Below are 12396 nucleotides of genomic sequence, written 5' to 3' on the forward strand. Positions count from 1 at the left end.
TGGCTGAGGGCGCTCCACCGGAGGTGGAAGTCTGGGCCCTCGAAGGCGGAGTCCAAGCCGCTGGGCTTCCCTTGCAGTTTGTCGGCGGTGTGCATCCTTATGGTTCTTTAGTCCTATTTTGGATGGGAATGCCTCATAACAGCCTTCGTTTTTGCACCTAAAATGCAGGTGTTGTTGGTGTTGTAGTTCAGGGGGCTCCATTCTCAGCCATCTATTCCTGGGACATCTGTGTAATGGACGACTTCCCAGGACGATGTTACATCCAACACAAACATACGAGTGTGAGAGAATGATAACGTCGTGTGTGGTCAGGAGGTTTCGCTACAGCGACTGTTGAAGGTTGGTCCACAGGATGCCACCGCTTGACCATGGGCAGTTTTCAGTACACCTGAAGGACTTAGGGGGCGGGAAGCAGATGGTAGGGGAGTGGACCAATCAAGGTGGAGCAAGCCCCTAGCACTTCGCCATGATCCAAAAATCAGTTTAATATCGAAGATCCCACATAGGGACCATATCAGATACCAAGCTGATAAGAACAGATTTTATTTTCGAAAAATGCTACAATGGGTTTTACATCATGTTCAGAATAATAATTTATTTGATACAATGCAAAGCAGAACTCAGTTGTGATGTCTGCACTATCAAATTTCTAATCTAATATGTCCTAAACATCAAGTTACAAGCTTCTTGATGTTAAAAAATTTTACAATGTTATTAATATTGCCTAGCACCTGTTATATGTTCAGTGTATATCATCCTTGACCATTTTATGACGTCGCTCACACACAGCCTCCGGAAGAGTTTTTGATACTTTCGTGAGGCCAGACGTTTCATTAGTCTTTCATTCGCTGGGTCGTAGCTCCCTAGGGAACCGACAATGAAGGCTTCAACTGTTACCCGGTGGTAGTTCTGCCGTAATTCAGCTGCAAGTTGGGCATACTTTTCTTCCTTCCTCAGTCTTGCTTCGGCGAATGCCTCTAGTCCATTCTCGAAGGGGCATGTAACATCTATCAGCAGTGCATCACCACCCTTTGTGATGACTAGGTCTGGTCGTCCTGTGTCTTGTGCATCTGCAACACGCTGATTCTCAGAGATGAGTCTCCACCCTCGTCCCTGGGCTGCCTTCTTGATCCTTGCCACTAATGCATTGTGTCGCAGGGTCATGGTGGCCGAGTGTCTCCAGCAGTGGTTAAGGACATGTGGTAGTGTCTCTAGTTGTGTAGGGCATCTTCGGCATCGTCGGTCACCGCCCCTGTCATAGTGACGTGCGCCATTCAATGGTAGCATGTTTAGTCTTGCTCGGTGTATGAATCTCCAGTCGGCGAAGGTTGTGTATGTTCCCTCTCTCATGAAGTGTGATGATGCTCGTTCCTGTGCAACTACTTTCATCACTTTCCCTTGGTCTGGTTTTGCTTGCAGGGTGATATCCCTGGAGCTTCGGTGGTGATTCCTAATGGTGCGGGCGACTATCCACCGGTGTCTTTGTCCTAGTGAAGAATCGCCACATGATAGCCCCAGTGTTCTGCTGTCGCTGTTGTATGACCATGTCACACCCATCCTTCCAGAGGCATCCCTTGCCCTGGACCACAGTGTTTGGTGTCCCCTTGCTCGTCCCATCTCCTGCTTTGACAAGAAGGCACACACATCCTCCATGTTGGGGTCCTGTTGGGTTCGTAGTGATGCAACTTGCTGGCAGTCACTCCGGGCAATGTCTCTGGTGTCTAGGTCCAGTGAGGTGAGTAGTTTGAAGGCCGTATCCACCAGGAATATGTCAGAGTCTTCGGCTGCAGAGGGAATGCCACAGGCCCCAGCTGGGCTGCTTCCATATATGTATTCATTAGACGCACGAGGCTGAAGGTACAGGGTCTTTTTAATCAGAGGTCGCAATGCACAGTCAAGACGTGTCCAATCGGTTTTCCTCAATTGCCATGTTCGCATGGCAAACACAGCGGATGGTAGAACAAATGTCTTCAGGGCATCCAATCGCTGCCAGGGTGCGAGTTTGCTTTCGAGTATGTTCCTCCCTAGGGTGATGTAGTCTTCTATGATGGCTATATCTGGTAGTAGCTGAAACCCAACAGGGCGCCCTAGGAATTTTGTGTACTGTCCATCTTCAATGGACAAAATCTGTGTGTCTTCTACAAGGAATGGAGTTCGTCTCATCCCTCGTGGGCTGACTCCGGACATGTGCAGGGCGGTGCATTTGGCAGGGTTGATGGTTAGCCGAAGCTCCCGACATGCTTGTGTTGCGACGTTGATGAGCTCCTGCAGTTGTTCTGGTGTCTGTGCTAATAGAGTGATGTCATCGGCATATGCGAGGCACGGGTGCTTCAGCTGGGGGTTTGTAGTTATGCCAGCTGTTATGATCTTTCGCAGGATTGCCTCTATACCAATGTTGAATAGTAGCCCACTAATGGGGCATCCTTGTCGAACTCCCCGTTGAGTTGGGATATCAGCAGTCTCTCCTTCATTGGTCATGATTCGGGTGGAGTTACCTTGTATTATCCCACTGATTATCCTCCTGAACTCCTCCCCGACACCCATACGGTCGAGTGACAGCTCTATTAGTTCAGTTGGAATAGAACCAAAGGCGTTGTGAATGTCTAGTGTGGCTATACAGATGTCCGTGTTGCCACTGCGGGCCTCATCAAGGTAGTGTTGAAGAATGTAGTTATGTTCTACTACCCCGTCACTGGGCATAAAGCCTTTCTGTGCTGGGCACAGTACGTCATTGTCAGTAACCCACTGTCTGAGGCGGGCAGCTAAACATCCCGTGTAGAGTTTGTAGATAGTTCTGCACAGTGCGACTGGTCTCCAGTTGGTTATCTCCTGTAGGTCGCCACTCTTGGGAATCAGTATAGTGCGTGAGGATTTCCAGTCTTCTGGGATGCGGCCCTCACGTAGACAAATGTTAAAGATTGCTGTAATAACCCGACCACCTGGGTCTGCAAGTCGCCAGTTCCTGTAGGTAATGCGGTCATCACCTGGGGCAGTATTTTCAGCCTTAGCGAGCCTTAATGTTACTTCCTTCTCTTTAAAAGGGTTGAGTTGAAGGGGTGGTCTTTCTTCGGTTGGGATAGGAATTGCCTCCACTAGTGCTGGGTCGTCTAGGAGGTCAACAAACTCTCCCTGGATCTGACGGAAGTGTGCCTCTATCCTTTCCTTAGGTAAGCTGCAACGACTACCCTCACCCGTAGTTATTAACCGCACAGCTCTTCTTCTATTAATCTTGTATAAGCGCTGTATGGCTTTGCAGTCGTTAACATCAATTGTTCCCCGGCGGGTAGGGGAGTTATTTCGTTGAGTTGGTATGGAGTTAGCCTGCTGTATTTCCTCAGTCACCTCCCGTGTTATCTCGACAAACTTGTCCCAGTCAGGGTTGTGTAGAACATCAAGCAGGGGACCTAGAAAGGGCTCGAGGATCCAATCCTCCACAGCGTCGTCGTGGTCGGCGTTTCCCTGGCTTGTATCCTGATGGTCCCCTCCTGGCAGCTGGGAGTGGTCAATGGGCCTTGACAGCGTCACTGTGGTAATGGTCTCATCTGTAAAAGAATGGGAGAGGGGTGGCGGCTGGACCTGCAAAGAGAGAGGTAGGGGTGAATGGACAGGAGGGGTCGAGGGTGTGGGTCGGGGTGAGAAGGAGGAATGAAGAGAGTTGTGAGGAATGGAGGTAAGGACTAGAGAGGACGGTGGTGGGGAGCCAGGCCTTGGGAAATCTGCCTGGGTCCCAAAGGTATGTGGGAAGGGGGGGGAGAGGGTAGAAGGTATGGGGGAAAGGGCTAAGGAAGATGGTGGACTGCCGTGTTGCTGGGGATGTTCTGTCTGCTGAGTTTGTTGTTCAGGAGGATCCACCTGTGGTGGAGGGGGCTGCAGCTGTGGTGTTCTTGGCCGAGGATGCTCCACCGATGGACGAGGTGGAAGTCTTCGAAGGCGAAGTCGAAGCTGCTGGGCCTCTCTGGCAGTTTGTCGGCGGTGTGCGGCCTTATGGTTCTTCAGCCCAATTTTGGATGGGAATGCCTCATGGCAGCCTTCGTTTTCGCACCGAAACCGCAGGCGTTGTTGGTGCTGTAGTGCAGGGGGTTCCATTCTCAGTTGTCTATTCCTGGGACATCTGTGTAAGGTTGGACGACTGCCGAGGACGATGTTGCATCCTGCACAAATATATGAGTGGGAGAGAATGATCACCTCATGTGTGGCAAGGAGGTGTCGCTCAATCGACTGTCGAAGGTTGGTCCACACGGTGCTAGCGCTCGCCCAACGGCAGTTTTCAGTGCACCTGAAGGACTTAGGGGGCGGGAAGCGGATGATCAGGCGGTTACCATCTCGTTGGGGTTGGATATCATCGTCCTCTGGCCGGTGAGGGATGTCCATGTCAGCGTCATCATTCTCGGGAATCTCAGCGGCAGCACCATCAATCTCCCTCGGCAGATGGTGTATGTCAGCAGCAACATCACCATGCTCTGCTTGCTGAAGGGGTATGTCGGCGTCAGCGGCCCCGCAGTTCGCTGCTGGTCGATTGGGGACATCGGTACTGCCATTCTCGGGAGACAGGAGCCAATTCTGCAAAAGAGAACCATAAAATTCAATTGGTTGTCCTTCACTGTCGGTGGAAGCCTCACTGCTTGGGCCAGCGCTGTCAGTGGAAGCCTCACTGCTTGGGCCAGCGCTGTCAGTGGAAGCCTCACTGCTTGGGCCAGCGCTGTCAGTGGAAGCCTCACTGCTTGGGTCGTCCTCCCCACTGTCCTCTGGTCCTCGTCCATCACCACTGGTCAGGGCCTCGCTGCAGGGACCATCCTCAGGTCGCCGTCCTCGTCCAATACCACTGGTCAGGTCCTTGTTGCAGGAATCATCCTCAGGTCGCCATCCTCGTCCATCACCACTGGTCAGGGCCTCATTGCAGGAACCGTCCTCAGATCGCCGCTCATCTATCTGAAACCAGAAGTTGTGGTCATCCTCAGAGTCCTCGTCTGCACCACCCAACTCCATAACTGGTCAGTGATGTTAACTTCTTGTACAGGTAGTGTATCTGTAGCTTCTTATTAAGCTGATAAGAACAGATACTACACTTTGATCTTAGCCAAAAGGCCGAGAAGCGATAAAGGAAAGTGCAAACAGGAAAACTAACATCGTTTGGCATAGGAGTTAATGCTAGACTAAGTTCGGTTTAAGAAAGGCATGCCGTTGTAACTGGGGAAACTACTGGAAATTCGGGATGCATATAAAACTTACCACATTACTAGATCTGAAGAATATAAATTTGAATAGGAAGCTAAACTGTTACAGGTAAATTTCTCTCCCCCCCCCATATATAATAATGATTAGGGAAAGGTGGGCCACTGAGTATACTCTGGTACTGCTTCCATTTTCTTTGAAAGGACATCCGCAGCACAACAGTGACCCACCCTTTCCTACAGCAATAATGGTAATCATTACTATATATGGGAGAAATTTACCTTTAATGGTTTAGCTTACTATTTTAATTTATGCAATTCCTCAGCTCTAATAAATTGATAAAGTTTTATGTGCATTCTAAATTTTCTGTAGTTTCCCCAGTACATTAAATTCCCATTCATTAATCTTTAAAATTTGTTTTGCAACAAAGTACAGATATTATAAGAGATTCCCTTAGCTATGTGGTCAGAGAATTTCAGTATAATACAAATGCTTCTCTATGTTCATTACCCTGACAAACATCACTAATTTTTTAGCCTAATAGACTTATCATTTCACCAGTAACTATAACAAACTACAAAACTTTTTAAAATACTGTAATACATATAGAACTGCATGGACAAATTAAAATAATCTTTAAACAATCTGATTATTATATGCTTGGGGAAGTGTAAAAACCATAAGCCTGGGAAATGGGAAATATTCAGGAATGAAGGTAGGTAGCAAATTTCTGGGATCTTTTTTTTTTTTTATATTTTATTTAAAGCAATGCAAATACAAGTTGATATAAAACACAGAACAGATTAATACACAAGAATCCAACACAGTGACACCTCAACAAGGTCGTCTAAATACATGCAAAAAATTAATATTACATAGAACAATGTAACACTGAAGTTCAACAAAGCTGTCAGACCAATCGACACCATGCCTAACCCTTCTAGGGTAGGGTAGGTGCCTGAGCCCGAGCCTTTAGCTCATAAGACTGTCATTCCCATTAGTCCCCTTGGGGCGGGGATGGCAGACCAGAGAGGCCTAGCTTGTGGCTAGGCCTGGGGACAGTTGGTCCCAAAGATGAGGAGGTACTTGTGCCTCCTCCCATGGGAGACTTAGGTCTCAGACACTCCCTAAAGAGGGAGCCAAGGCCGGGCCACCACTTGGAAAAGGCCCGGGCCGGGAGAATACCGGCGAATCTTTAATAATAATAGTCAGACCAGAGAGGCCTAGCTTGTGGCTAGGCCTGGGGACAGTTAGTCCCAAAAGTGAGGAGGCACTTTTGCCTCCTCCCATGGGAGACTTAGGTCTCAGACACTCCCTAAAGAGGGAGCCAAGGCCGGGCCACCACTTGGAAAAGGCCCGGGCCGGGAGAATACCGGCTAATCTTTAATAATAATAATAATAATAGTTGGTCCCCATCGACACCATGCCTAGCCCTTCTAGGGTAGGGTAGGTGCCTGAGCCCGAGCCTTTAGCTCATAGGACTGTCATTCCCATTAGCCCCCTTGGGGCGGGGATGGCAGACCAGAGAGGCCTAGCTTGTGGCTAGGCCTGGGGACAGTTGGTCCCGAAGATGAGGAGGTACTTGTGCCTCCTCCCATGGGAGATTAAGGTCTCAGACACACTCCCTAAAGAGGGAGCCAAGGCCAGGCCACCACTTGGAAAAGGCCCAGGCCAGGCCTTGGGGCGAGGATGGAAGACCAGAGAGGTCTAGCTTGTGGCTAGGCCTGGTGACAGTTGGTTCCAAAGATGAGGAGGTACTTGTGCCTCCTCCCATGGGAGACTTAGGTCTCAGACACTCCCTAAAGAGGGAGCCAAAGCCGGGCCACCACTTGGAAAAAGCCCGGGCCGGGAGAATACCGGCGAATCTTTAATAATAATAATAATTGCCAATGAAACTAACATCACCACAAAATATAAAACATTGCTACAAATACAAGCGAAGATTAGTATACTAAAATGTCACAAGACCTTAAATAATACTAACACAATGTGAAAAATTACATGCCAAACACATGTATACAACTACCAATAAAGTTGGTATTACCGGTAATGACTTAAACTCATTACACATTAATTACCCCCCCCTTCACCCCGAATGGATATGGTCGTTATCACCAACATGGTATCTTTAACATCCGAACTGGACATATATGAATAAACTAAGTGGTAATTATATAAGTATTGGTGACTAGCTGCGGGATTTTCAAGGATAGCTCCTGGTCAAAGAGGATGACCAGGTCCCTACTTAACAGAACTCAGTGTGAATGCTTTGAGAAGATACCAGAGCAGCGAACGGACATCCCAGTGCATCGTTTCAGCGTAAATAGTTGAAGTATTGTGCAGTTTTAGATGGTTTGGTGTTGTAAAGTCAGGACCAGTCAGCGCCTCCCCCTCTCCGCTGGGGGGGAGGGCGAGGGCGAGGGTAATAAACAGTGACACTCAACGCCTCACCCCTGCCCGTCTCCCCCGCCTCACCCTCCCAACTACCAGCGCCACCCCATCTGTAGAGGGTACTTCTCCCCTAACCCACGATGTCAGCGATGGCACTGCAGGGAGTGCCGGGCTCACAGGAGCTTACACTACAGGGACAGCATCGTGGAGTTCGACCGCGAGGCAGCTGTCAGGTGTGCCACAGGCAGTGTGTACTCAGTTCCTCAAGCTTCAACATCCGTGCACACGAGGGCCTGGGATCTTCAATCAACTTGGCGTCCACCAGGACGCTGACATGTCCCTAGGGCAGCTCTCCATCGGGCTGCTAACGGAGTCACTGGCTTCTTGGACCTCTTGGGGAGGGTCGATGGTGCTCGTGCAAGCAGCAGATCCCGGGCAACTTGCTGCTGTTTGCAATGACTCTCTGCCGAGGAGAGACAGGCACCTAGCAACATCTGTTGTTGGGGCAATGGATGAATTCCCTACAATGTTTGTTAACTGCTCATTACTCTGTAATTTGTCTATGATTGTAATCATGTCATAACGTTCATCATTCATTACCTTTGAAACATGTCATGATTGTGACCAGCTCTACCTGGAGCTCATTACCTTTGTAACTTGGTCATAATTATGACCAGATCTAGCTCATTACCTTTGTAACTTGCTCAGCTATCAAAACTTTGGAGTCCAGTCCCTGGGCCAATTATGTACCTCTGTAATCTTTTGACTACCGCACACAGGATGGGTATGGGGTGCATAATAAACATATTAAACTAAACCTAACTGGTGAAACAATAAGACCAAAGACACAGTACAATGAATAAAAATATTAACATAAGGGAAACATGGCCAAGTCAAACACATTACAGTCGTATTACACTCACCAGACTGTGATTACACATCATACGCACAGGTTCATACGCATTCGCCCATTACATTATGCAATTTCTGGGATCTTTTTTTTTTTTTCTTTTTTTTTTTATTTAAATCATTACAATACAAGGTGGAAATTATATATATATTTTTTTTATATTTTATTTAAAACATTACAATACAAGGTGGAACTCCAGGTAAACTCCAGGAAATTATATTAAGGTACACAGATGAGGTAAATCACAAATTCCCAATTCACCCTTACAAAAATGAGTACAACAGACAAAAGTGTTCTGACAACCTAATATCACACACCATATACACCCAGTTATACCAGAGTTATATACCTGTGAAGGCTGAAACTTTTGACACAATTTCACCCCGTCCCCCTCCCGCCAAAAAATATTAATAACAATTAAATGGGATACATGTCTTTACTTAACACAATGACACCTCAACCTGGTGAAAGAAAACCCCGCAAAAGTTTAATTTTCTAAGAAGGTTGCAACAATGAATGTCAACACCCAAAGGCAACTTATGTGCAATTATCTTAGCATGTAAACCCTATTCATTCAACACAGTATATAAATAAAAACTTAATATTATGAAAAACATCACAGAATACAAAGGTATAAAACCCCAGCCATGTAGCGGCTACAAGCAAAAAAAAATTCCACATACTTCCCTAACACATAAAACAAAACAATTTTGTGACAACTGCACCTAAACACAACTCACATCATATGACTTAAGACTGCTATGTACATTGATAACATAATAATAAATCTAATTTGAATGGATCACAGTTGATCAATCAGCCTTAACAGATCAGGCATTAGAGTGTAATTCTCATAGTACAAGTCCAAGTCCAACATGCATGTAGTCCCATCTTTCTACATACAATAATATGCGTATTATCTACACATAATACTACAACACACTGGACAAGCAACTGTCCATCACTTCCAATCAATATACTGCCCTACCCTCACTCTGCACAGTGATATAGGCAAACCCCCCCCATTGAATACCTTATCCATCATTCACTACTACCTTGAAGGAACACGAGTACTATTTGAATAGTGTATAGTCCATGACACACAAAAAAACTGGCCAGCTCCACAGGTGCTTGCACCCGTGGTCCATACATTATTCACTCACGCATCACTCATCCAACACATGCAAACATTTGTTGTCATCCATTACCAGGGAGGCGACCCTGTTTTCACCCATGACTTCCCTGCCCCAGCAACACTTTCCAATCATACCCTCCCCTCCCTCGTATATTACAAGTCTAATAAAACCTGTAACGTAAGTTGCCTATATCCCTCTGAAAAATCCCTCTAGCGCCTGGAACCAATCTTGGGCAGAAAACATTATATACTGAGTCAAAAAAGGAGAATTAGTATGCACTACCTAGCAGAGTTTACTGCCAGAGGGGAATCATAGGCCTGTGTTCCGTGTGCAAAATAATAATAGAACTTTTCTTTGTCAGAGGAAAGAAAGTCTCCCTGATAACATTGTGTATACATAGTGTATAGTGTATACTACAGTGGCTCCCTAGTATATAGATGATAAAGGCTAAAGTGTCATTTGAAAACAGGTAAATTTGTAAATGAAGAGATGAGCCTATAGAGGCAGGTGCCAGAAGTCACCAGAAACTTACCACAGTGGTCAGCTGTTTTAATAATCTTTCTGGCCTGCTAGTGTACTCGCATATAATCTAGTGATACTAGTGAATAGCAGAATACAGTGTTGTAGTAGCAACTAACCAGTATTATAATGGTACTTAGTGGAGTGGAGTGACTTTCATTAGTTTCTTTTTTCTTGAAATACCAGACATATACTGTGAATTTCATATAACCTGTAGTTACCAGCGGTCGCAATATACACAACGAGAAGCAAATATTACTACAGAAAAAGCGTCCTTCCTCCAAATTTTCCACCAGTCAACTATAGTGATAATATAGCATTTATTGTGGTGGAGACGAAAAAAAACTAGAAAAGCTAGATACAGCGATTGATAAACAAGGGTTGAGACTCGACCGTTCGTCACTGTAAGAGCTGCCAGAAATCACCGGCTCTTCAACACGCAAGTTATACTTTTGTATCAATCAAATCACATATTACTCGGGTAGATAATTTCAAGTAGATCCTTCATGTGTTAGCCCAAATCACCGACTAGTATGTTTTAAATAAGTGACCCACTGATCAGATCAGATCGACTGGTCCGAACCCTCGACTGGTCCGAACCCTTGATGGTCCGAACCCTTGACTGGTTTCAAACTGATTCGTTGGACAATAAAGCAGACTAAACGGATGGGGTTGTAGGCGCCCTTATCAAACACAAACAATAAATATAAATCAGGAATGTACACGGTAAGCTGTCCAATTAGTTAGAAATAGAAATACAAATAGCTAGAGCTTCATTTAAGGAGGTTATTAATAGAGTATTCAAGAGGTTGCTAGTAGAATTACAGTAAATCAACCATTCAAATCATTATGAAGCTCTGTGTAGTCTGCAGTCAAACAAACGGGCTTCCACATGGATAAATTGTCATTTTTGTGGAAATTGTTGTCACGCCCCTTGTGCAGATATCCAAGAACTAGCTACAAGCAGTATTAAAACAGGGAAGTGTTTTTGGGTATGCCCAAATGAGGAAAATCTGTGGACTAAAATCACAAGGGTATTAAAAGAGGATAACATCAAAGCTGCTTTCATAGACAACCTGGAAGCTTTCTACAACAGATGGGAACATAAAAAGTCTGGGCTGAATGGTACTGCCCTTGATACTGGCCATGTAGTCAAAAACTGTAAGGCTGGAGGTGATGTCCTGGTAGTCAGTAAATGTGGGGCTGATAGTGCTGTCCTGGGAGACAGTAATGGTGAAGCTGGAGGTGCTGTCCTGGGAGACAGTAATGGTGAAGCTGGAGGTGCTGTCCTGGGAGACAGTAATGGTGAAGCTGGAGGTGCTGTCCTGGGAGACAGTAATGGTGAAGCTGGAGGTGCTGTCCTGGGAGACAGTAATGGTGAAGCTGGAGATTTTGTCCAGGTAGTCGGGAATTATACGCAGGAAGGAATACATATAAATGACCTCATAGGGGACAGGAGCCATAGTGGGGAAACAAGTGTAGTCAAAGATAAGATAAAACCAATATTGCAAACTAGAAATACCACAGGAAATAGCAAACAAGAGGACTCCACTAGCAATAGTGAGGATATATTACCAAAAACAACTGGTGGGAGCTCCGTTGTTGGTGCTAGGGAGGATAGAAGTAAGACAGGGAAACATGCACCAACAGAAACCCAAGGCAAACGGAAACCATGCCTGTGCACATACTATGCATTTGGTATCTGCTGGCATGGGAAATCTGGAAAAACAGATGGGACGTGCAACTATGACCACCCTAGAAAATGCCATGCCCATATGACAACAGGAAAATGCAAACTCCCTTCCTGTAAGCTTTTTCACCCTGAAATGTGTACCTCTTCAGTACAGGAAAGACTGTGCTATAACTTAAATTGCCAGGCACACCATCTAAAGGGGACAAAAAGGTACAAAACATCCAGGCCATGGGAAAACCTGGGTAGCCACAGCCACTCAAGAGGGAGAGGTTTTTTAGTGCCAGGAAGGAAAAAAAACTGGCAGGAAATGGCAGAAATCGTACACCAAATCCAGTCATTCCTGGAGTGGAACCATAGTCGATGGCCTCCACTCCAAACCAACAGATACAGATACTAATGCCAGAAAAAAAGTCCCCCCCCAGTACCAACAATACCACCAATCCGATGACATTCTTCTTTGCAAATATACAGGGTCTAAAGCCAGCAACAAACGACAAAATACCTTTCATCCGTGGATTGCTTGCAGAGGCCAAGGCAATGTTCGCGGCTTTCACCGAGACCCACATAAAGGATCA

At 46.1% G+C, this 12396-nt stretch overlaps 2 pseudogenes; both read right to left on the reverse strand.

Moving 5' to 3' along the window:
- Positions 1-413: 413 nt before the first annotated feature.
- On the reverse strand, positions 414-570 carry LOC138853304 (U2 spliceosomal RNA; annotated as a pseudogene).
- A 4416-nt stretch (positions 571-4986) lies between these two features.
- LOC128687743 (U2 spliceosomal RNA) lies at positions 4987-5097 on the reverse strand (annotated as a pseudogene).
- Between the last annotated feature and the right edge of the window lie 7299 nt (positions 5098-12396).

The sequence above is a fragment of the Cherax quadricarinatus genome, chromosome 27 (assembly GCF_038502225.1).
Source record: "Cherax quadricarinatus isolate ZL_2023a chromosome 27, ASM3850222v1, whole genome shotgun sequence".
NCBI classification, from domain to species: domain Eukaryota; kingdom Metazoa; phylum Arthropoda; class Malacostraca; order Decapoda; family Parastacidae; genus Cherax; species Cherax quadricarinatus.